At 45.4% G+C, this 25,750-nt stretch overlaps 1 protein-coding gene across 3 annotated transcripts in view; it reads right to left on the bottom strand.

The window, feature by feature from the left end:
* Positions 1–25,423, bottom strand: part of FYN (FYN proto-oncogene, Src family tyrosine kinase) — a 209,973-nt gene extending 184,550 nt beyond the window's left edge. For all 3 annotated transcript variants that reach the window (XM_027088377.1, XM_027088390.1, XM_027088395.1), the window contains exon 1: positions 25,106–25,423. The gene's annotated coding sequence lies outside the window, so the exon portion shown is untranslated. The remainder of the gene's footprint in view (positions 1–25,105) is intronic.
* Positions 25,424–25,750: the final 327 nt, after the last annotated feature.

Below are 25,750 nucleotides of genomic sequence, written 5' to 3'. Positions count from 1 at the left end.
CCGCACCTCAGCAACCCACAACCCCCACCTCTTCCTTGCTTCTGAGACATGCTGTCTTGTCCCACCAAACAGGCAATATATGCTTTTTCTTCTGGCTCACCCACTGGGGATCTAGACACTGTTGAGCTGTAAAAAAAATAAAATAAAAAGGGAATTCCCTCTGTCCAGAAATTTCAACTGGCCTCCCTATAACCAGCAAAGAGTAAGTCAGTACTATGAGAACTTTTCACCAAAGGGAACATCTATACAGTAGAAGTCTGACTTCCACTCCTGAACCCTTTAGGAAGGCAGTCATTCTGATTTATAAAATGGAATGTTCTAATATGCAAGGTGAAAGATTCCTTCATCTGCCACAGAAAGAGCAGTTGGAGAATCATTACCCTTTTCCAAAGTAGTGAGGAAACTTCGCCTCTCCCATGCACACAGCACAACTGCAGTCACACAGGATACCCAGTTCAGCAACAGGCTCTGAAAGAACGAGCCTTCACTCCACGCTACCAAAAGGCAAACTGAAAAGCTGCTTGTAGCTGCTGGCTCACTACTACACGAGGAATCTTACCCATACGCACATATATGCGGCATCATCCAATTTCTTTTTCAGGCTTACTAAACAGATCGAGCTAATTAACAAAGACAATACATATACGTATCACCCTGCAGCCAGAGCCCAGAAGGATGTCACAGCGTTAACCTCAAAGTCTCCCAGCAAGCGCACACGGCCTGAGATATTTTTAGGCGCCAGCTCCATTGTTTCAAAGAGGATACGGATGGATGAAATAGAATTGCCTGAAAGTAAAATTCACGTGGTAACCCATTTTGAATGAAGAGTGGCATTAGTTTTTAAAACCAGTTCTATCTTTCTTAAATAAAGGCTGTTTCTGAAAGGTCGAGAGTAAGTAAATTTTGGTCATCAAAGGCTTAGGTGAAATAGAGGTAACATTTTATTTCAATGGCTCCTCTATTTAAAAACTTGACCAATTATTCTCCTACTTTATCTGTTTTCTAAACCTAGATTATTGCAATATCCAAGTTTTAAGATTCTAACACTTAAGGCAAGATAGACACCTCCCTCCCCATATGTGTGTATGTGTGTTTACAAATATAGATATGCATATGTGTTTATACAGATATTTTAAATAGTTGACTATTTTGATATAAATGTATTCAGTGGTGGGCTTGTGGGCATTAGGGCATGTTCCATGCTTTTATTCTTCCTGCTGAAGTAGTGCTGATGTTTTGTTTGAGAACATGACTGAAGTGACCCAGATTCCCCACTGGAAAAGGCAGATCCAGAAATGCTGCAAATGTGTGACTGACTGCAGGAATGGAAGCCGAAGGACGAGGCCTGGACCCAGAACGAACCACTCCCCACTCTTCAGATCAGCTCAAGTCCTCCCTCGTTGGCGGAATACACAAAGATTTTTATTTTTAGAGAAAACTCTAAGAACAACACTGAGAAACCCTCAGCTTTGAGTTCCCTCTTGATATAGCCATCCCCCTGCCTCCACTGCTCTATTTCCACCTACACACCTTGCGATAGCACAGTGCTGGCAGAGGAATAACCAGGCCCGGCAAAGGGGCACTGGCCACATGTTCGGAGAATGGCAAGCGGCTTGGCAGTGCACGGGGGTGGCTGAGGACGGTGGAAGGCTGGTGGGAGAAAGGTGGGACGTTAAGGCAGAGGCCAGGTGGTGAGAGACAGCATACACCAGCTCAGAAGTCAGGCAGTGAGGGGCACACTTCTGCACCCATCAGTATATCCTCAATCCGCTTCTATCCCAGGAAAGGGCAGAAAAATAGATCCAGCCCCCAGCATATTCCTGGCACTGGACTAAGCATCGTCATTCCAGTCTCACCCACTGTGCTGGGTAAGTAGAAACTTCTCCTAACTGGCCTTCAGGGCTCAGGACAGAATCACTTTCCTGCACCTGTTTCCCTTTGGTCCCACTTCTCTGAAGAACTGGATTTCATCTCCAGTGTGTTCCTACAGCACTTCATGCAGTACCTGTTTCCCTGCCTCTCCTGCTCGAACGCTGGCTCATCTGTGGCCAGGATGGCACTGAGTACAGCGCCTGCCGCATCACAGGCACTTGGGCCGCCTCTGCAGATGGAGGGGTGAAGGGTTGAGAGGGGCAGTGGCAGGGTGACTAATGAAAAACTGACCAGCAGAAATAAAGGAAATGATGCACTGTTGGTGGGAATGTAAATTGATACAGCCACTGTGGAGAACAGTATGGAGATTCCTTAAAAAGCTACAAATAGAACTACCATATGACCCAGCAATCCCACTACTGGGCATATACCCTGAGAAAACCATAATTCAAAAAGAGTCATGTACCAAACTGTTCATTGCAGCTCTATTTACAATAGCCCAGAGATGGAAACAACCTAAGTGTCCATCATCGGATGAATGGATAAAGAAGATGTGGCACATATATACAATGGAATATTACTCAGCCATAAAAAGAGACGAAATTGAGCTATTTGTAATGAGGTGGATAGACCTAGAGTCTGTCATACAGAGTGAAGTAAGTCAGAAAGAGAGACAAATACCGTATGCTAACACATATATATGGAATTTAAGAAAAAAAAATGTCATGAAAAACCTAGGGGTGAAACAGGAATAAAGACACAGACTTACTAGAGAATGGACTTGAGGCTATGGGGAGAGGGAAGGGTAAACGGTGACAAAGCGAGAGAGAGGCATGGACATATATACACTACCCTACATAAGGTAGATAGCTAGTGGGAAGCAGCCGCATAGCACAGGGAGATCAGCTCGGTGCTTTGTGACCGCCTGGAAGGGTGGGATAGGGAGGGTGGGAGGGAGGGAGACGCAAGCGGGAAGAGATATGGGAACATATGTATATATATAACTGATTCATTTTGTTGTGAAGCTGAAACTAATACACCATTGTAAAGCAATTATACTCCAATAAAGATGTTTAAAAAGAAAAAAAAAAAAAGAAATAAAGGAAATGAAACCACGCTGCATCAGGCTGACCCGCTGCCTCCTGCACGTACAAGCAGAGTGGGTACTGGGGAAGGGGTGTAGAAACCCAGGGTGCACCCACATACCAGGCACACATACACACATAACCAGAAGACAACCTGTTCTTTAAATTTAGTCCTGTGTCTTTAGCTACAAATAAAGGACAAAGATCCAATCTGGAGATTCTACTGTTATTATTATTTTTTTTTTTTGCGGTACGCGTGCCTCTCACTGTTGTGACCTCTCCCGTTGTGGGGCACAGGCTCCAGACGCGCAGGCTCAGCGGCCATGGCTCATGGGCCCAGCCGCTCCGCGGCATGCGGGATCTTCCCCGACCGGGGCACGAACCCGTGTCCCCTGCATCGGCAGGCGGACTCTCAACCACTGCGCCACCAGGGAAGCCCTGCTGTTATTTTTAATATTACCCGGTGTTTCCTTTCTACTTAAAAAAAAAGTTACTGGGAAACCATTCAATACATTAGAATCATAATCACGTCTTGTATAAGGTGGAGATTTAAGGAAGGGCCATGATGAATCCAAGATTTAAATCATGGTCCAGGCTTCTGTTTGATTATTTTAAGAAATGGACGATTGAGAGAGAAATGAGGGATACTTTTCTCCTGCCACAGAGTCTCCTCTATTCCCAGTTCAACCCTTTTTACTACTTGCAAAAGACTTAAAATATTCATTGACCTGCCAAAAAACATCTGCACGTTACTAGACACGTCTCCACATATTCACGTCTGAATGGCTTCTTTCTGCTCCAACGATCACAGATCTATTCAATCAAAACTCAAGTGAGAACTCAGAGCTGTACGTGGTGTAATGTCAGTGGCGACTGAGGATAAAACGGCCATTTGATAGCAGCTTCCATAGCGAGCGTGTCAACAGGGACAGTGTTCCTTCGGTTATTCTTAACTTAGGATCCAAGGCACAAAAAAGACCAGGCAGGGCCAGACTCTGCCACAATTCCAAAGAAAGCTGAGACACATACAGAGTGCACACAGAAGCGCCTCAATGTTCTCTGGCGAAGGGGGGCGGGGGCTCCTGGCTCCCTGCCTGCAGCCCGGGAACAGGCCCACTCTCACAGTGGGCACCCGGGGCCTCCACAGCTGCACACAGACACGCAGGGCACCACGATCTGCTGTGCGCCCCACAGCTGGGGCAGGCCCCGGGACGGGACCCAGCTCAAACAAGGCCTTCCGTTGTGGCGTATTCCTCATGGCCCCGTTTCCCCAGGAAAAAAATGTTTTTTCCTCTGGCCATTCATTCTGGCCCCAGACGAGCTCATTCTCCCGTGTCTTCCTGCACACGTGAACCTTCTAACAAGGTCCGAGATGGCAGCAAAGGTGTGAGAGGGCAGCACCTGCCACTCTTCTCCCACCTTACCCAACCCTAGTAAGGGCACAAGGATACGTGCACGTTCAGAATGGTGAGGGGCACAGGGCAGTGAAGAGCCTGGGAACAAGTCGATGCCACGTCCAAGGGCATCTTCAGCACCCTGACATCAAGGGGACCCCAGAGGAATTCAAAGGAAAGGGGCTAGTCTTGGGGAGGACAGCAAAGGTGGCTGGAGAACACCCTTGAGTCTCCCACATAAGGAAGACATCATGGGCCTCGGCCAATGTCGGATACACTTTGTTCTACTACCTCATTCTTATTTCTTTTGTATAAATATTCACTCACCTCACTGAAAATCTGCAAACTCTGGGACCCCTGTGATGACGGAGCTTTCACCTCCGGCCAGTGTTTCTACGCACATATAAAAGTTACCCCTAGTGGAGCGCTGCCATCCTGCCTGTCACAACCGACAGCACACATAACCTTCTGAGAGAAACAAACAGGAGGGGGAGGCACCTCAAGTATGAACAATGTACCCAGTACAATTAACTGCAGGGTCTACTGCAAGCAGTAAGGCACAAGCGTAGGCTCTACCACCCAATGATCCCTCTCACCACAATGAATTACGCTCCAAAACACAGAATTTTGGTCCACAGCCAGGGAGGAAGCAGTTGGCTTGGAAACCAAGTTCTGTCCTAGCTCTGCTGTTTATTTGCTCTGAGATTGGGCAGAGGGAGAGGGTACACCAACAGTCACATATTAAACAACCCACAGGGGCCGGGCAGGTAAAAGAAATGAATGGAGCAGGTGAGACGGGGCTGGGGTGAGCTGAAGTGCCCTGCCCCATCCCAAGAGGACAGCTGCAGCACTGCCTTGGGAGGGCTGTTATCATGAGGGAAGGCAGGCTCAGTTTTGCCAGACCTTCCAATTTTTTGTTTTCTTTCAAGAGAAGCTGGAAATCTCAGTTTTTATACAAAAGTGCCCAACTTTTAAATGTTGGTTTAAATTTTTAAAATGCACCATGTGGTCCAACAAAACATAAATGAGGGTATCGTACAGCCCATAGACTGGTTTGCTATCTTTGTAAGTCATAAGAGCTATCCCTTGGTTTCTCTTTCTGTTAAATAGGAAGTTGATTTCTATCTGCCCACGACTTGGGGTTTATTTAAGAGCACAAAAGGGGTTTTTATTATCATATAACAAAAAATCCAAGTACATTCAGATGCACGAAGCAGGGTAACCCAATCTCTTATTTTTTTTTAAAAAACCAGGGTTTACACAAACGCTCACACCTGGGGCTTGATGTTTTGTAGAATTATTGGAAATGTATACTTCTACATGATAGCTTCTAAAAAAACAAAAGCGGTAAATTGTAATAGTCTTAGAGGATGAGGGGTGAGTAAGTGGAGTGAGTGGTGGGGTAAAAGCTTGCTTGGAATGGCTTTGATTTTTTTAACAAATGCTATGTGGAGACCAGTAGTGGAGACAGCCCTCTCGAGCAGCTCTGCCATCAAGGGCAGCAGGGATGTGAGGTGGCTGCCACAGGAGAACGCGAGGCGAAGATAACATATTTAAAAAATGGATGAAATTATAAATGTGTGTATGTTGATGGAATGAACATGTTAAAGCAAACAGACAAGCAAGCAAAAAAAAAAAAAATCCAAGTACTAACTAAAAGAACTGTGTCAGCAAAATACTAGACAGTGTTGGGTGCAGTAAAAATTTTATTAGTAAGAGTTAAAAAGCCGAGATCTAGTTATACAGGTTTTCCTAAACAAGAAGTCAGAAAAAAAAGAAAAAAATCTTTACTACAACACACACTGTCCCACATTTTACACTGTGCCATTTCTGTATTTGTCCTTTTTAGCCTACTTCTAGCAGAGTCTCTCTCTTTGCTAAAATACATTAGTTGCCATGGAAACGATGTCATAGTGCGTAAAACCATTTACTGTCCTTGGAAAGGCATTCGTGATAAAACTGAACGGCAGCATGTTTTAAAAAGAGATCCAACAGAAAGCAGTTGTGTAAGAACACAAGATCTCAAAATTGTGCCTTCAAAGTATTCCTCCACCACCACTGTCACATGGCCCTGTTTCCCCCAAATCAACCAGAGAAGCACTTTTCCCTGTTACAGACACCAAGTATATGCAAAACAAAATCTCTGACCTAATGCTGGAGAAAACAATAGACTCACTAGAATTCACACTTGCCTCCCTGGGTGGAGGGAGGGGGCGGGAGGGGGATGGGAGACTGCAGAATCAGGATAGTTTGGAGGCATCATAACATCTCTGCTAGCGGGTATGATTTAGTCCTGTGCTACATTCTGCTGTCCAACTTTGTTACCAGAGGTAGAAATAATGTTCAGGACATAGAGATTGAGACTTGTATTCCTTATCCCCAAAGATTAGCAAGACACTCCCTCTTTTTTCCTTTCATCAACTCAAATCATATTCACTCCTTTGAGAAAATACATTGAGCATCTCTCATGTACCACACTGGGGAAGAAAACAGACAGGCGAGGTACATGGCACCAGGAAGCTTAAAATCTAGCGGGGCCAGCTGGGCGGGTGGGAGCTTAAGAGGCTTCCTGGGCCATGTGAAAAGCTCGACTTTATTCCAACTCAAGAGGACGGCACTGAGGGTTGTTACCCAGCAATGTGGTCTCAGTGGATTTTTAAAAGCTTGCTCAGCTGTGGGACTGGAGCCAACAGTAGAGGAGGGCAGAGTGGTAGTGTTATCAGAACAGCCTGGCCCAAAGAGGACAGTACAAAGCAGACGGAGAAATGTGATCTCTAACTAGGGTGACCTTAGGCCATGGCTTGTCTGTGAAAGCGCTAGATTACACCCATTGTCCCAGCAGCCTGTCAGATGAAGCTTTTGTCCAGATGTTTCATTTTTTAAACCAAGGACTGTTATTAAGAGTTGCATTAAAATGCACCAAGACTGGCTTCAGCCATGGTCTTGCCTACCAGTGATAAGACAACTGCACAGTGAAGAGAATTTTCTTTCTTACGTGTGATTAAGTCTGAATGGTAACCAATGACAATCCACCTCCTTTCCTGTCCTTTTCCAATCTTGGCTGCAGTAAATACCTCTCTTTCAAGGAAAACAGGCAGGATGCTCACCAATAAAATAAAGAGCAGTTGGACACGAGCAGCTGGGGCAGCTAACTCCTCCCATTCTCAATTGGTAGAGCCCCTGCCAGACACTGGATGTACTGACCAGTTGTGCTGACCCCTACTGCAGCCTGAGATGCACAAAACACTGGTCAGAAGGATCCATGGGAAACAGAAAATTACAAGTTAGGTGTCTGTGAAATATTTGCAGGAAACAGACCTTTTCAAGAATGGTGTGAATGCTCTCATTACAGTGTTTTTGTCATTTATCTATTGTTACTCTATTTTACTTTGCAATATCCTCTTCAGCAGCAATGGACTGAAAAAGAAAAAACTGCAAATTAAATGAAAAATTACTGAATTTTTGTTTGTTTAAGAAAGCTGACGATGTTAGCTGGCACAAAATGTTCATTGGTATTATTCACCATGGTATCCTTAATGATATCATTCACTAGATAAGTCCAGTCTGCTGAAGAAGCATCAGTAACTACTTCAAATGTTAACAGTTATTGTAACAAGACTGTGCCCAAGGATGACAATTCAACACAGGCAGCTATGGAAGGTTCACTGACACAGCACTCTAGGAAGCATGACTTTTCCTTTAGATCAAATGCTATTCTATGTTGATTCCGCATATTTTTAAGTTCAGGTTTTTTTTGTGCACATAGGAAAAGTGAAGTGAGAGCTTTAATGTGTTGGTTTCATTAGCAGAAGAAAACACCACACAAATGATTCCAGTTGTATGTTAGTATTAACAGGTGTTTTAAACAGAAGAATCAATTAATTTCAATTATGGTTTGATTTTTTTCCCCCATCTATTTCCTGGGATCAAAATGAAGCTGGTGGAAGTTCATTCTGTCACAGATGCAACATTTCATGCTAGTGTGACTGCTACTGTCATTTGTCAAAAGTTTAACACGAGATGAAATTATTTGATTTTGCAGAATACAAATACAAATTTCGTGATGCTATAAATAATTGTCCTTACTAAATCAAGAAATCTATGGAGCAGAAAGTTATTTGACGTGGGTGTGGCATACGCACAATTCATAACTGCATTCAAACAAGTGGCTATATCCTACCAACTCAAAATAAACTATAAATGCAGAAATTGATAAATAGTTAGAAAAACTGGAACTCTGAAATTTTTGTGATAAAGTGCTTTGTGAATACAAAAAACACTTCAGCATGGTAGTACACGCCTTCTATTTGCCGCCTGTCATCATCAACTAGGTTTTAGAAATGTTTGAGAAATGACTCTCTAAGTCAACCTAAGTGTGCCATGCTGGTATGTGGATGAATCCTGTAAAGTCTGGGTGTGTTCTGTTGCAAAACAGTTGGAAATCTTTGCTCAAAGTAGTGAATGAAGTGCCAAAACACTTCAGCTTTTAAAAAGCATTTAACAAAGTGCAGTTACTGAAAACAAGGCTTGTGGAGAGGAAGATGTTAAAATTTATCCCAACAAAAGCAAAGGAAGCCACTAAACACATTAGACAATTCAGTGTCCAAGATTTAATTCTGAAACAGTATTACAGATATTTTGGAGTATCTCAACTTGTGGCAATGTTTTGATGATGTTCCTGGTTTTAATTGGATACATTTATATTCTGTACCACAATGGAGTGAAATTATGAATGATCTATGATTTTGTGTCACCTAAATGTGATAAAGCATTCAAAAGGACCACAGGGGACTTATTTTCATGAGTTTTGCCTTATAAAATTATTTATTGAAGATAAGAATCCTGAATGGGGGTAAAAGAGTTGTGAAAATACTTGGGCTAAAATGTTCACACATTTCAGTGTGGAAAAAAAAGTTATTCTGAGAAAAGCCTCCATTTAGCAGAATTCGCTCTGAGCTTATGTGCATCTGTAGAAAGAGTTATTTTCTCAGTTAAAAATATTGTGATGTATACATAAATGAGAATTGAAGACAGTAATAGTTTCAAATATTAACTATAAAACACAACTTTGAAGGAAATTGCAGGCAACTCTATGAGAATTAAAAACAATTCATTCTTTATAAAATAACACTGACAAAAAAAAAAAATAACACTGACATGAGTATTAAAGACATATGGCTGAAAAACTGGCTAAAGTGAGTGAATATGTACCAAGAATAATTATCATCTTATGTTCTTTTTCTTGTTTAGATAACCAGTATAAAAAGATTTTTTTTGCTCTAATGTATAGGGACATGTTTTTAAGTTTTAGGAATTTTATTTTTGAGAAGATTGTGAATAAAACTATTTCATAGGTCAAAAATATTATGAAAATGATATCAGTTAATAAATCAGTGCTTTTTTTTAAGTTCCATAATTTAAATTATTTTAGTGACTCCTTTCAAAAAACGTTATGGTCCCCTATCCCTCGCTCTCTTGGCTCCCCCAAGAGATGAGAGAAAATATGAGATGTATTTATGTTTTGAGAAGATGTGTTCAAAGTGTCGCCGTAATTTTCTAGTAGGAAAATACAAAAAGCAGTATCCCAACAGGCAACTTTCCACCTGACTCCGCCCCACCAAACGTATGCTTTTTAAAGCAAAACGGAAGACTTCCCTTCCAAAATTACTAGGCATTTCAAGAAACAGCAGGTTTTAAAACATCCTCTTAAATGCAACATCATCCTCATATGACTGTCGGAGACAAAATGTATTCCAAAAGAGCTAACTGGTTTTTTTCCCCCTCTCTCATTTGAGTGTTCTGGTAACTACTTATGAATTATACTTGGAAATGAACCCCTTCATAAACTCATGCTTTATTTAGTACATGAGGATTGAATAAAAATGAACTGCTTCTCCCCTTATAGTCTGTCAGAGACTGTAATTTCTAGTATTCACCCTGATACCTTTAAAATATGGAACTAAAGGATCACACCCCGTAAGAATTACCTTCTAGTCTCCAGCATCCCAGTTAAGTTCATTAGAGAAAGGCCTGAAATGCTAATACTTTCCATTGACCTGAGACTCCATGGCAACCGAGGTCCTTCCTTCCAGGACACTGGGAGGAAGTGCCGCCAACTAAACAATGGGAAGCCCAAGTTCCCCACTGCACTTTGGAATATCTGGTGGACAACTCTGCTCCTTGAGAGGACAGATCTTCCCACTTCTTGCCCAAAATGAACCTAATACAGGTAGGCTAAGCCACAATTTACCCAAAGGAAAAAGCATATTATAGGAATACAAGTAAGCAAATTTGCCACCATCACCATCACCATCATCATCCTGTTAAAATACAGCTCAAATGCAACGTAGAAGGTTTGAAACGTATACTTCCTACTCAGCTGCATACATTTCTCCATAGTTGAATTCAACTTGATCATGACCACTGCATTTCTGCTGATGGTAGAAAAAACAATCTCGCTACTTCAAGATAACTTGCTCTTCAGATTTAAAATTTTCGTTGCTTCAGGGCAATTAGTCAAATTGAGCTCATCTCAGACTGCCTCTCAGGGCTGTGTTCCTTTTCAAAAGGGCTGTGTTCCTTTTCCTCTCCCTCCTTCCCCAAGGGGGAAGATTAGAGACCACCACATGATGGGGCGAGGACCTGGTCCAGGCACTGCCCTCTAAGCCCTCACTGGCCTCCCTGGGATGTCTCATCCCTTTGTTTTGGGTGCTAGCCTGGTTCTGCTGATATGATTGGTGGAAACTTGCAGCCAGTCTTCAGCCTGGCCCAGTTCATTCTGTGCCCTCTTCAACCTGACCCGGGGACTCTCCCGCCCAGCTCCCGCAGCACCTCCACATTTGTCCTAGGGGGCCTGCAGGATTGTTGGGATTTCTCTTACATCACATGTAAGCTTTGGGAAATGAGGGGAAGGCATATCACCTCAGGGCTGTTTCTGCCTAAATATGCCCCAACGCAGGGTCCACTCCAATGTGGCTTCCTTCCAGATAACCAGATGGGGGCGGGGCAGATTCTCCTCCGCCCACCTGGAGTGCGGCATCTCAGTGACCCATTCATTTTTTATCTCTAGCCTCCTCCAAATCTCTACAAACTCCATCCTCCAACCCAGGAAGGCACTTCCTCCTTCCTGCAGCCTCCCCATCCTGCGTGGCTGACTGTACAATACACGCCACGTCTTCTGAGATCTGGCTCCTCGGAATCCGCAAATCACTTTGCTTCTAACAAAGCCTGCCTCTCTTAAATGAAGGCCTGGGCTAACTCTGGTCTCCAAACATGCCTCAAGGTCCTGTTTTGGAAGTCAAAAGCTGAACAATGTCTTCTTTGTCTTAGGCCATACTCTGTCCTTCCCCCGAAGTAATGGAATCCTCTGCCTCAATGAGGGAGACTAACAGGGCAACAAGAATTAGAAGGAAGGGAAAGTAAATTGAATACCAGTTCAAAGTATTACCCCCCACTGAACCAGCTGGTCATAATGCAAGTTCTCAGAGGTCCCAGAACACTCATCCAGGATTTTTAAAAAGTGCAACATACTGACATGTCATTTTTCTAGAAGACACCATTTATACATAATTTGAACCAAGGTCAAAAAGGGAACTAGGGCTTCCATTTTCTTGAATTCTTTATATAAGAATTATTGTCCTTGATCTCTATTCTACTGTTGAGTGGATCCATTCAACAGGAAGCCACCTTGTTCAGCATCGTTTAGAACTCTCCACCTCCTGGGTTTCTTCTTCCCAGGGCCTTCTCGCCTTTGCCTCTCCTCCTCCGTATATGATGGGTGTGTTCACCCGTCACATCCCTAAAAGCTCAGGCCCTTCCTTGCCTTATCCGTCATCCCAATTCCAGCTCACTCCCCTATCCAGCGTGAACCCTACTTTCAGCTAATTCAACTGATGCTTTATCTCTTAGAACATCTTCTTCATTTGACTATTCAAACCAACTCTCACCACAAGGTCAGATTTTCCATTCCAAAGTGACAAGTACTACCAAGCAAAGTCACAAAACTGGGCTAAAGGGACCCATTAAAAATACTTACAAATTCCATAGGAGTCTCACTATTTCTCTGTAATACTTTTTATCCATCTATTAACACATTATCCTATATTATCCTGGCTGTTTGGGCTTTTTCTGTATTCTCCAAGTCTCCCTCCCACCCCCAAATCTTCCAACCTCAGATGATGGCTCAGCCTCCAATTTTACTGAAAACTTTCAGGACACTCCACGTCTTTGAACTGCTTTTCACATAAAAATTTCACTGTCATCTTCACCTATCTTGAAGCGACAGTTTAAAATCACACATGTAAAGTACTGTGCCTACCCTTTAGTAGTCATTCAAACCTACAAATACCTTCCTCATCTGTTCTTTCTCCCTCCGAGTTACTGCTAATTTTTATCCTTTTGAGGGCTACAGTGGGTTGAATGGTAGCCCCCCAAAGTATGTCCATCTGGAGCTTGGGAATGTGACCTTATATGGAAAAAGGGTCTTTGCAGATGTAATTAAGGATTTTGAGATGAGATCATCTTGGATTAGGGTGGGACCTAAATCCAGTGACAAGTGTCCTTATAAGAGAAGGCCATGTAAAGACACACAGAGGATAATGTTGTGTGAAGATGAAGGCAGGAACTGTACTGATGGGTTTACAAGCCCAGGAAAAACAAGGGTTGCTGGAAAGAGGCAGGGAACAGAGTCTTCCTGAGCTGACACCTGAACATCAAGACTTCTGGCCTCCAGAACTGTGAGAGGAAATTGCCTGTTGTTTGAAGCCACCCAGTTCATAGTCATTTGTTACAGCACCCACAGGAAACTAATACAAGGGCTCCTTCTATACCTGACGTGATCAGGTATCAGGTCGTGTCCCCCACCGACTCTTTGTTGATCCCCTTCCATCCATTACACCTCTCTCTCCAGCCTCACCAACATCACCCTCTTTAGTGGATCATTTCTGCACGTTCTAGCTCATCCAGGAGGCACCAAGAGCCCAGCTGAGTGTCCTGGTGGGGAGTACGAGCAAGACTCCTCCCACAGTGACAGTGCTGTACCTCAAATGCGTGGGCGCATTGTTGTGGCAGTGGAGGCTGGGATATTTCATCCCCTGGAGACAGAACCTCTGTCACAAGCCAGGGATGTGAGATCAGGGACGGCACTGGGGCTCCCCTTGAGCCCCCTAGACTGGGGACTCTCAACACTTTGCCACACTGGACTCTTCTCCGTATGGCATAGTTGGGCTGAGGTACAATCAGAGAATGTTTGGAGCTGCAGTTTTACAAACGCCAATCCTCCTTGTTACACCCTTAGGTATAAACTAACCAGAACTTCCCAGGAGCTACTAGCACCCGCAGAGGCATGTGGCTCTGCTCAGGACACGGTAGTCCTTATAGGTTCTTCCCAGCCATACCTCACCAGCCTTCAGTGAGCAATCCTTGGCCCCTTAGAGAACTACCTCCAAGTCTCAGCAGTCTGAAGTCAAGAATCTGTTGAAATAATAACCATAAGACACAGGGAATTATATGGTCAACCGCACTTCTGTGAACAGAAGGGTGTGGTATGGCATATTACCTGTGCTTTGGCCCTAACCTGCTGACAGAATTAGAAGCTGGGATCATTGCATTTTCGACCAAGGAGGGGAAACATAAGGTGGAACCTAAAACATCATGTGCAACCAAACTCTGAATTCTATCCCATGACTCTGAGGATCCACCAATGCAGAGGACCTGATGTGTTATCCACAAGAGGAAAATTTACTCGAGATGCATCTCATGCCAGAAGTACCGAGAACACTTTTAAGACCTCCCAACTTGGAAGCTTAGAATCAAGATCTACAAGCATTTAATAAATCCACAGTTCAGTGCAGTGTTTCACGGCACGAAGCAAATTAAATGAGGTGCACTTTCAGCCTTCTAGAAGCTTGCTACTGAAAATGCACAGTATTGACACTGACGTACCAAAGTGACTGAACACGAACAAGTTGGATAAATACGCGAAGTGGTGATATTATACGCTGGCCAAGGGGAGAGTGCATCTTGTTAGTGGCACGTGATCTCCCACATTGAAGGTGGTGCTTGTGGCAGTGGGGAGGCGGGCGGGGAAAGCGCTGAAATCATAGACAGCGCGTGGGGAAGGAAGGAAAAAAGTTCACTACCGCTTTCCAAAGACCATAATGGCTTTTCAAGCAACAGTGAAGCATAAGGTCCACCCCTTCCCCCTCTCTGCTGTTAGCAGTTGGCCAATATCTACAGAAGGTGTTTTTAATGCTCTCCATCCCTCGGATACATTAAACCTGGCATCCAGGTGAGGATTAGGCAGGCAAAGCCATTCATGAGGAATCACAGAGAGCTTTCCACAGGGAGCTGAGAAGACTCTTAATGAGGGGCTGACAAACACTGCCTGTGTGCTGTTGTGTCTTCTGTTACAGAAATGACTCAAGTAGTCCCTCCCCGCAACCATGGAAAACATTTTATAAGGTTTATTGTCAATCACTCTGTGGAAGGATATACAGAGGCTGTGGTTGGGTTCTAGTGTTAAAACATTACTCTGTAGGACCTTAAGTCTCGGCTGAGGAGATTCTCCAGATATGCCAAATGAACAAAATGAATGCATGGAAAGGAAGGCACCCTCACAGCTACAGCTGGGTTCCATGTGGCTGAGGGACTCAGCTAAATGCTACTGTGAGAGGTCCAGCCATGGGTAGGTGCACAGTAGGTGAGCCTGCCTCCTTCCGTTTCCCCAGGCTCCACAGACCTTCAGGCACAACACCAGTGGTCCATTCTGCCACTTTTCCCTCTTCTATAACTCACTGTTGTATTTTTCCAGTTTCTTCCAGATTTTGAAACATTCTGCATTTCTCCCTGGTCTTGGACATCATTGTGCACTATCGGTAACTTTCTGTTGTTTTTGGTGAAAATCTTATTGATGAAAACCTGATGACTGAGGGCAAAAGAAGTAACTGTTGCCCCGACCACCTTAAATTTTTAACAAAAAGCTCAAGATTATGGATAAAAGATCTTTAAACACATACCATTCTCAGAAGACAATGGTGGTTCTGAAGACAGTATAGGACAGTCCCCGTACCTACATCACATGGGTCCATAGAGAGTGAATCTAGTGCCGTCAGAAACTATAGAAGCTCCATGTCCAAGGAGATGCCAGCCTAGCCTCACAGATGGGGAGGAAACCAGCTACATATTCCAGCACTCTGCCCCCAGGGCCTATCTAAATAAATACCTGCTGAGTATCTACACCATGAATGACAGTGTGCTACAAGCTACAGGGGGACAAAAAACCCCAACATTTTTGCACATATGAGGCCAATGGTCTGTTGAGAAGGCAGGACCCACATACACAGATTTCCAGGAGACCTGGCTTCTAGTCTAAACTAAGTGAGGAACTGCATGTATGACCTTGGGCAACTCACAAAAATTCTCTGCTCCTTGGATTCCTCATATCAGGATTTAACTAACAACACAAGGCATCATTTCTTAGGAGGCAACTGAGAGGCACACAGGTTCAATGCAAGAGAATGAGACGAGGGGAAGCTGCCCAGGGCTGGGATTCCAGCTGGGCCTTGAGAAATGGATAGGGTTCCCGGGGAAAGGAAGGGCTGGGGAGTCCAGGAAAGGAGAGCAAAGGCCAGAACACGTATTCCATACTAATGAGATACTATGTTGACATCTGGAGAATCAAGTGTTAGCGTGATGGTGAATGAGGTGAGCCAGGAATGCCTCAGAAAATGGAGATGGGGGAAGGCGTTGAATGCCAGGCTAAAGGATTTGGCCTTTCTCCCGTTCACTGGGTTGTTAGGGGACAAGGCAAAAGAACCAGTATTTACATCAGCCAGCACATGAGTTTTGACATGGATCAACCACCTCCTCAACTCAAGCTAGGAAGCGTAGGAGTGAAGCAACTGGAATCATTATTTGCAAACCACAGGAGAGCCTGAAGGACACAACGTATCACGAGAATATCGATCGGGCAAAGGCACACACAAAGTACAGCTACAGAACTGGCATTTTCAAGCAGGAGATGGTGATAAAAGGTACAGAATGACAGAGTGTGAGAGTTCATTAACAACTCAGCTCCTGTAACTGAAAATGATGAGGGGCTATTTGTATCTCTAGGAGGTCAGACAATAAAAAGGTGAACCCCTCCAAACTCTGAGAGCAAACAAGAGAAACCTTTAACAGAAATCAGTGATTTTCAAATATCCTTGCGTGCATATGCCTAGCTACGGGAAGCATATCACACAATTTCTGGAATACAGTTCAAATTGAAATAAAAGTCCAATTTTACAAGTGACAACATTTGCTATTGTTACTGCTTCCAAACAGATACTACAATGTGTGGAAATGAAGGAACTCGTTGGTGTTTATTTGCCTATTCAGTAGAATTTCAATTGGGCAGAATTTCACAGAAATACAGATTCAGTAACTTTTTCTGGGGATTAAAAGAAGAAAGGATTGGGAAAAGTGCCCTGGGCTTTGTTGCGGTAAAGGCAATCTGACTCATTTTTAATTTTCCATTAAAGCCCTACTTTTCAGTATAAAGCAGATGGAATCCTTATACAACTCCTTGAAAAGCTTACTATTTTTGGGTACCTCCAAGATGGAAGCTCTGAAGAAAATGAAAGTGTTTGAATTCATCAGATGAAATCCCACCAGCACATTCAAAAGGAGCAGGTACTTAGAAATCTTAAAAATACAAGGTAAGAGGTCTTTCTGTGACGGATTTCTGACCCCAGCCTCCCCCGGGCTTAGTTCCCTCTGGCTCTGGCTGATGGGTGGTTTTTTGCCACTTCAACAGCCAGCTCCCCCCACTGTGGCTGAGTCACTGTGCTTCTTCATTCCTCGTCTTTGGGAAGCTGCCTCCCTGATGGCTCCATCCTCAGGGCCATTCTCATATACAGGAAAGATGTCAGTGTTCAACCCTGGCCACCCCATAACTTCTGAGTCAGAACTGGGCCTGGGACTATGCATTCTCTAAGACCCTCAGAGGACAGTCATGCAACCACGGCCCCAAAGCTCTTTCCGTATCACGAGATAAGGCCTGGTTAGACATATCCTGTTTGTCTTTCTGCCAGAGTGGATGGTAGAAACAAGAGGGTGATCTTTACTGTGTGTGGACTGTGAGGTACTGGGCTGGGAGGCGGAGGGCACCGCCTCTAGCCTGCGGTTTATAATCTTGTTTGAGAGTTGGAACAAATTTAGTGTTAAGAGCATTGATTCTGGAGCCAGACTGACTGTCTGGGTTCAGACCCCAGCTCTGCTTACTAGTTGTGTGACCCTGACCAAATCACTTCACCTCTAGGCCTCAGTTTCCCCATCTATCAAATGGGAATAATAACGACAGTACCTCATGGAATACTGCTGGGTGTTCAGCTGGCAAATCAACCACGAATAAGACACAGCCCCTGACTTGAAAGAGCTCCCAAGTCAGGGAAAAAGACCAGTGTCTTCCCACTGTCCGACCCAGCTGACTCCACTCTGCCTTAGAAGTCAGGCTGCGATGAGGGTGATGATGAGGCAGTAACCAAGTGCCATGGGAGCCCAGAGACAGGACCAAAGGGGGGCTTCCCAGAAGGTTAAGTCTTGAGTGGAGCCACAGAAGGAGTGGGGCTTCCCTGGGGGCAAAGGTGCCTTTGTATCCCCCAAAACCTAACACAGAAGTAACTGCAATGCAAAGGCAAGGAGGCTTGAGAGTACGCAGGGAACGAAGAACCACAGCTTTGGAGCAAAAGCAGGTGCAAGTTTGGGAACCAGACACACCTGGCTTCACTAGTAATTAGCCGTGTGACAATGGGCAAGTTACTTTACCTTTCTGAGCCTCAATCTTCCCATTTGACCCTGCCTCATTGAGTTGTTATAACTAAGTAAATTACAGTATGTAAAGCACTTAAGGCCTCTGGGATTCAATAACAAAGGTAGGTATGATTATTTTTCTGGTATATTTAGGGAGAGGTGAGTGGCTATGGGGTGCTAAGTGCTTTTTTACACTATCACAGAGGGCAATACAGGTCAGAAATAAGTAGTCCTCAGGAAAGGCCTTCTGAATTCAAATCAGCAATGGGCTAAGACTTTCCCACACCTTATTTTTTTTCTCCCCCAAACACAGTTAATGGGTGCTCAGTACTCATTTGCTCAAACCAACGGGTGCTGCCTAAGGTCACGGGTGGACAGAGGCACAACAGGTGATGATCTCTGCATCCAAAGAAGACCCAGCAACAGGACTCCAGTCTGCTTCACAGCCTGAGCAAGACACGACGCAGGTCATTCTGGAAGCAGGCTGAGACGAGAGGGAAAAAGCTCTCATCCAAACGAGAGCTCTCCAACTCAGGGCCTTACAAACGTTGTTAAACTTTCATGAGTCAGTTAGCATTATCTTTTCTTCCCACGTTTTTATTAGACCATAAATCCAGTTCAATTTATATCCTTCCAGGATTACTGTGTTCTAATCAAGTCCAGAGCGCCACTTACTCCGAAGCTGTCTGAACTACATGTCACCCACGTCCATTTGGATAATACCGTTCAGGCTTCTCATGTGTTTTAGTAGCCAAAAATTATATTTGCTCAACTAGAAACACGGAAAAAAATTACTTTCCTCTAAATAACCCAAATCACCTTTTTTTCATAGGAACCAAGTGCATGAAACTCGTAACTCACGGGGCTTTTTCCTATTCTGCGGTTTATTCTACCTTCAGAAAGTCACGATGACATTCTGAAGTCAAACTCAAGGGATACACATTGAAAATAGGTTAAAACTCTGGTTATCTGACTAAAACAAAGATATCCTTTTATAGGGCTAACTTCAAAGTACTTTTATGTTTTCTATTGAAGAATAAAAAAGGTTCTGCATTTCTTAAGAAGACTTGCTAAAAATGCTATTTTCCATCATATTATTTCAACTAATTTCCTATGTTTTCCAATAATTCTTGATTCAGAACTGACAATCACCCACATCTCTTTCTAAAATATTCAAAATGTCCTTTTCTGCACAGAATACATTTTCTTTTTTTCGCGGTACGCGGGCCTCTCACCGCTGTGGCCTCTCCCGTTGCGGAGCACAGGCTCCGGACGCGCAGGCTCAGCGGCCATGGCTCACGGGCCCAGCCACTCCACGGCATGCGGGATCCTCCCGGACCAGGGCACGAACCCGCGTCCCCTGCATCGGCAGGCGGACTCTCAACCACTGCGCCACCAGGGAAGCCCCAGAATACATTTTTACCCTCCCTTCCCTAAGGGATATATGTGTCAGATGTACACATGTTACGTGTATATGTATGTATCTACATATATACACACATGAACCACAGCAGCAAACACACAGCTTTTCTATGTGTGGGGTACTATTCTGAGCACTTTACATGTATTAATTATGGACTCCGCACAGCAAACCTTTGAGGTAGGAACTATAACTCCATTATAAAGGTGAAGAAAGGGAGGCACAGAGAGCTTAGGTAACTGGGTCCAGCTCACACAGCTGGAAGGGGTCAGACCAGGACCACACCCCGAGTCCATGCTCCTGACCACAGCCCACACCTGGGCTGAAAGGGTTGAAACCTGGCTTTAAGTGGTGACTGCCACCTTGACACTTAGCCACTCGGGGCCTCATTTTTCCTCATAAGTAAAATGGACGTGCTGGACTACATGATCTCTAAGTCCCTTACTATTCAACTGCCTACAAGATACTTTGACTGGAAAGTCCAAAGTGTCCGTGATAAAGTCATCATTTAAACACCCACTCCCTGCTGCTTTTACTGCATTGCTTGTCTGCATGTCTTTCTCCACCTACTTCCCAAGGACCCCCCTCTGCCTCTCCCCTCACACAATATGCTATCTCACCCTCTCTTATTCTGTCTCTTTGGCTCCATCCCCACTTCCGTGCAGCACCTCATCTATGGCTCATCTGAGTTTCCACAACTACCTTCCCTGCATCTGTCTTGACCACCTCTGGCCATCAGCCCACAGTGTGGCCAGATGGATCTTTACAAAACAAATCAGACCAAAGTGGCACCTCTACTTACAACTCTTAAATGGCATTCCTGACATTTAAGTACTCTTCCACCAGCCCCATCTTCTCCCTCTGTCCATCTCTCTACCACCCTCACCCACCCTGAACGACTTGCAGTTTCCTAAAAAGTCTGTGCACCTGCTTTCTGGGCTGCTCCTTCTGGGGCTTTCCCACAACACTCAGCTGGCCAATTCCTCCTCTGGCCTTCTCTGTCTCGCCACCCCATTTTCTCACCTCTCTGTGGAGTTCATGCTCTCTTGCGGACCCCTAGAATCACGGCAGTTATCACAGTGGTCAGAGACTTCCTCGTGCAGTTCCTTGGGCCAGGATTATAACTCTTTGTCTCTGAAGCATCTAGTTCAATGTCTGGCAAGTGGTAGATACAATGAATGAATGTTGCTGGATGAGTAAATATGTAGGACGATTCACAAATTCTTACAGACCTATCTGTGGGACACACAGGGACCCAGCTGAAAATAAAGAATCACACAGGGTAAAAGTATTTCCAGTATCAACATGCTTTGCTTTCCCATTTTTTAATTTATGTTTTTTATTTCCTAGGTGAGCAATAAATGAGGGTCTAAAATGGAAAGCATGGTGGTAGAAATGGACATTTTATTTTTTATTTAAACATAGTTATATTTCCCAACAACCAAAAGTATCAATTGCCAAAGCATTTACGCCACCCCCCTTTATGGCATGTAACACATTTTAATCAATATCATCATTATATCCATAGGTAGTATTTTGCATATTGCCTCATGGCTAAGAGCAAGGGCTTTGAAACCAAACTAACTGGGCCTGAATCCTGACTCTACCACTTACTAGCCATGTATGATCTTGAGTTAGTTATTTAACCTCCCTTGCTTCAAATGCTGATCTGTAAAATGGGGATTATAAGTGAAACTACTTCATATCATTATTGTTTTTAATTGAAGTATAGTTGATTTACAATTTATATTAGTTTCAGGTGTTCATACCATTATTGCTAAGATTAGAGCTTAAACAGTGCTTGACACATAGTAAATACTCAGTAAAAGTAGTTATTATGTATTATTTTTATCTCCTCTAGCAGACTAAGCTGAACAGAGAGAACACAGCAGAAGTATTCATTTTCATAATCCTATCTCCCAGTGCCTTGCACACAATAACATACTGGCCAATGTTTGCAGAACAGATGAATATAATAAACTGTTTATAGCAAAAACATGTGCATAACTAAGTATGATGACTAGTACAGACAGAATTGCTCCTAGGAAGGCCTGTGGAGAACACGGATTATCCAGAACACTAGCAGTTCACCCCGCTCCTGGAGGTCTGGGAGCTCACTTAACTCCACGGAAGATGCAGGGCTCACAGTCACCAACTCAGGGTATCTGCGGGATGGAGGGGACCCAGGGGGGACTGAAGAGCTGGGCAGATGAGGCTCCCTTCCCATGAACATGGCCTGGGGCAAGAAATTTCTCCTCTCGAGTCTGTTTAATTTCCTCTTCCAATTAGAGAAGGTATGACTGTGATTTCTAAAGACCCGCTTAGCCACTTGGGGAGTCTATAAAATCAGCAGATAAAAATCTTGGCCAACAAAGGTGCTACTGGAGAGCCACGTCAAAGTCAGCACAGGAGCCATCAGGTCACTGTATTACAGGAAATTACTGGGTGGGAACTGGCCACTAGAACCGACAAAAAGCAAGGTTTTGGGAAACAGGTTTAAAATGAGAAGGTCAGAACTTATAAAATCAAAGATACAAGACAATGATGGGTACAGGCTCTAGGTTACCATTTAATTCTCATCAGCCTACAAACTCCTTGAGGGCAACGACTGTGCCTTGTTGAGAGGCAGTATATGGCAAAGCTGCTGGCCCAAAATACATTTCTTCTTGAACTTTTTTCTGGTCACATGGCTTAACTATATTTCCCAGGCTCCCTTGCAGTTAAATGTGGCCATATAACTAGCCCTCAAGTAAAGTATGTAAGTAGAAGTGATGGGTGTCATTTCCAGGCCTAGGCATTTAAAAAGTCGGTACATCCCCTCTATTCCCTCTTTTGTCCTTCTGCCAGCTGAAAGCAGGTTACAATGGAGTGCTATGGGATGGGAGAACTTGGGGTCCAGAATCACTGCATGGAAGAAAGCCACCCACTGATCAGAAATACCCATTTTGAATTATTACATGAGGAATAATAAACGTCTATTGCTTTTGAGGCATTATATTTTTGCAGGCCTATTTGTTACAGCTGTTAACAGTAGCCTAATTAATGCAGGTGCTTAGCACATACCAAAGACCTAGCTCACACTTGTTGAAACAAGATAAATAAGACCAGGTTCCTTCTTCCAATGTGTTGCTCAGACTAATGCTGGAAATAGACATGTGCCAGCTGCTGAGGTATGAAAACAAAATTGGACGCATGGTGATTTGTTTGAAGGTGAAAAGATGGAGAAAGCATCCCAGAGTAGACGACTTTTCAGCTAGGCTCTAGGTTTAACGGGACCCAAGCAAATCAGGTGGGGTTGGAGATTCCAGACCCAGGAGAAAGCATAGAATAAAACTGCAGAAAGCAGAGTATGCGTTTGTTCACATTCAAACTCATCATTCTCTTGAACTCGGTCAACAGAGCGCAAGTTTATTGTGCACTGACTTTCTTTCCTGGGTCTGGCATCAAACAAACAAACCATTGTTTTGTTTTGTTTTTTTACAGTACGCTCATTAATCCTTTTGCTTTTTTTTTAATATAAAAAGTTCCAAGATGGATGTCCTTAGAAAGTGCAGAAGTAAATGTTTAATGAACCATAACAACTCTTTTCTAATAAAATTCTTGAAGAACATGAGACAGTTCTATTACTTATAATAGTCAAAGAGCCATGCTCTTAGGAATCAATGGGTTCAACCTAAGTTTTGACATTATTGATTAAGGATGTAATAGTCACTGGCTTACAAAATGGAACATTAAGCCCCCAGATTTACATTTATATTTCCTCTTTAAGAGGAACATCAGTAGATGGTTTAAGAGATCAGTCAAAAGATTCTCTACATCCTTCGATCATAGCTAAGTGCCTCCAAAACCTGAGATAGTTACCAAAACCACTTCCTCCAAAAATCTGTGAGTCCCTTCATCTGAAAGCACAGTACCCATGGGGCAGGGACTCGGGAGAAAGAGCACAAAGGGTGGAAAGTATTACAGTCAACTTGGTGGTGAGAGGAAGGATGTGGGCGTCTGAAGGCTACCCTGAAGCAGGGAAGAGACACAGTCTCCAGTGGTCTTCCAAATACCAATTTAGTGCTGTGTTAGCAATGTCCCCAGGAGCTTGTTTAAATATAAGGGTAAAACAATTACTAGGCAGACAAGACTTCATTTCAAAAGACTTCAGTACTCCTTAGACTTGAGAGAAGAAGCAAGTTAGGCTGCCTCACTCCTAGCAAACATCAATTTAACTCTCTTTCAGAAACAAAAGTCTTCTTCCCCCATACCAATTTATCCTACCCCCTACGATGAGAGGGGGTTGAAACTGGGTGGGGGAGGGTGCTACCTTGAAAGTAAAGCAACTCTTCAGACAGCTGAAATCATTTCCCCCTTAAATCTAAGAAATACTGCAGCTGCCAGTCAATACTACCGGTCCATGAATACAGCAAAATGCCAGCACCTGCCACCCTGCATCTGGGGCCTTTTATTTTTTGGTAAATGTGGCAGGAAAGACTCTCAGAGAGAAGATCAACTGCTTTATCTGAGAAAAAGGGAAGCCCCAGGGAAGAGAAACAAGAAGCATCGCGCCCATCCTTGGGTACTTTGTGCATCTCCTCTCTGTGCACAGAAAGGGCTCTTTGTGTCACTCACACACACACACACACACACACACACACACACACACACACACACACACAGCCGGCGAGTCTGTGTGATTTATTGGGGGGAGGAGGGGCAAGAAGGGTGATTTTATTATCCCTCTTCTCACTCAGTCCCAGCAAATCTCTGCCTGGGCCCAAGCTCGGTGGCCTCTTTCTGGCTCAGTCCCCTCCGCCTGTGGGCGCAGATAAGAGAGGGGAGGCGACCAAACAAAAACAGTCATCGATCTAAGGAAGTCGAGAGGAAATCCAGCGAGCAGGGAAGGGAGGAGAAAGGAGCCTAAGGGAGCAGGAGGAATGTGGGGGTCAGAGGAAGAGGAGCTACGGCTCCAGCACGGGGGACTGGGGACGGGTGGGTGGTGGCACAGGAAGAGTGGAGGGGAGGATGGGGGAAGTGCAAGGGACGTGCCAGAAATAGGCAGGAGGATGCGATGGGGAAGGCGACGGCCGCAAGAGGAGGAGGCCGAGAGGTGGAGGAGTGGGGCAGGGGTGGAGTGGGGTGGGGAGGGAAGCAGCACTGGGCTTCAATTATTAAGTGATTACATCATCCCTGACATTAAAACAACACACACAGCCCGGGTCCCCGCGGGGGGCCCCGAAAAGAGGGCGGGGGTGGAGTCTGGGCCAGCCTAGCCCCGAAGCCAATTCCTATTCACAGCCGGCGCCCGCGAGGAAATGCGCCCCCCATGCCTGAGCTACCTCGGGGCCGCACCCCGCAGAGGTGTCCTCCAGCGCGACCACAGGAAGACTCCGAGCGGGACCAACTCCCCGGCAGCCCAGCGGGGCGCCCGGGAGACGGCGGTGGCCCAGAGACTGCAGCGCTGGGCCCCGCGGCGGGGGGGGCGCTGCGCGGGGGCGCCGGCGGCCGGCGTCTCCGCAGCATCCCCGCAGTCCCGCGGCGCATCCCCGGCCGCTTACCTGCGCTGCGCTCAGGCTCCGGAGCCCATTCACATGGTCCTCTCCCCGCCCTCCTCCGGCGCGGCCGAAGCGGCTCCGGTGGTTCCTCGGCGGGCCCGGGAGCCGGTGGGCCTTCTCAGAGTGCCCAGGGGGCGGCGCCGGGTGTCCCCGGCCCGGCGGCCGGATCCCTCGCAGGCGCGGGCGGTGGCTTTGTGTGAGCCTGGGAAGCCCTCGGTGCTCGGCTTGAAGCGCCGCGCGCCCGGACGGCGGTGGACGCGCGGCTCCGAGTGCAGCCTCTCCTCTGCTCCCGCGGCCGGTCGGCGGTCGGGTCTCGACGGCCTTCGGCTCGCGGCGACCCCTCCTCCTCTCCCGCGGCAGCCCCCTCCCCGCCGGCTCCGCTCCTGACAGATGGCGCAACTGCAACTACGCGCAGCCGCTACCGCGGCTGCTCGCAGCTACTCGCGTTGATGCTCCAGCCCCTCCAGCCCCAGCGGGGAGCGAGGAGGGGGCGGGCCGCACCGCGAGAGTGGCAGGCTTCGCTGCCCTATCAACGGGCCCCTCGGGCGTTTGGGGGCGGGGGCGGGGTGGCGATGGGTGGGGCCACCGAGTGGGTGGAGCGCTTCTGTAACGTCGGGCATCCTGGCTTGCTTGCGGTGTAAGGTGTGA

The sequence above is a fragment of the Aethalodelphis obliquidens genome, unplaced genomic scaffold (assembly GCF_003676395.1).
Source record: "Aethalodelphis obliquidens isolate GAN/ISIS:26980383/991018 unplaced genomic scaffold, ASM367639v1 scaffold3, whole genome shotgun sequence".
NCBI lineage: Eukaryota > Metazoa > Chordata > Mammalia > Artiodactyla > Delphinidae > Aethalodelphis > Aethalodelphis obliquidens.
Note: the sequence above shows the minus strand (reverse complement) of the source record. Positions and strands in the feature narration are given on the sequence as shown.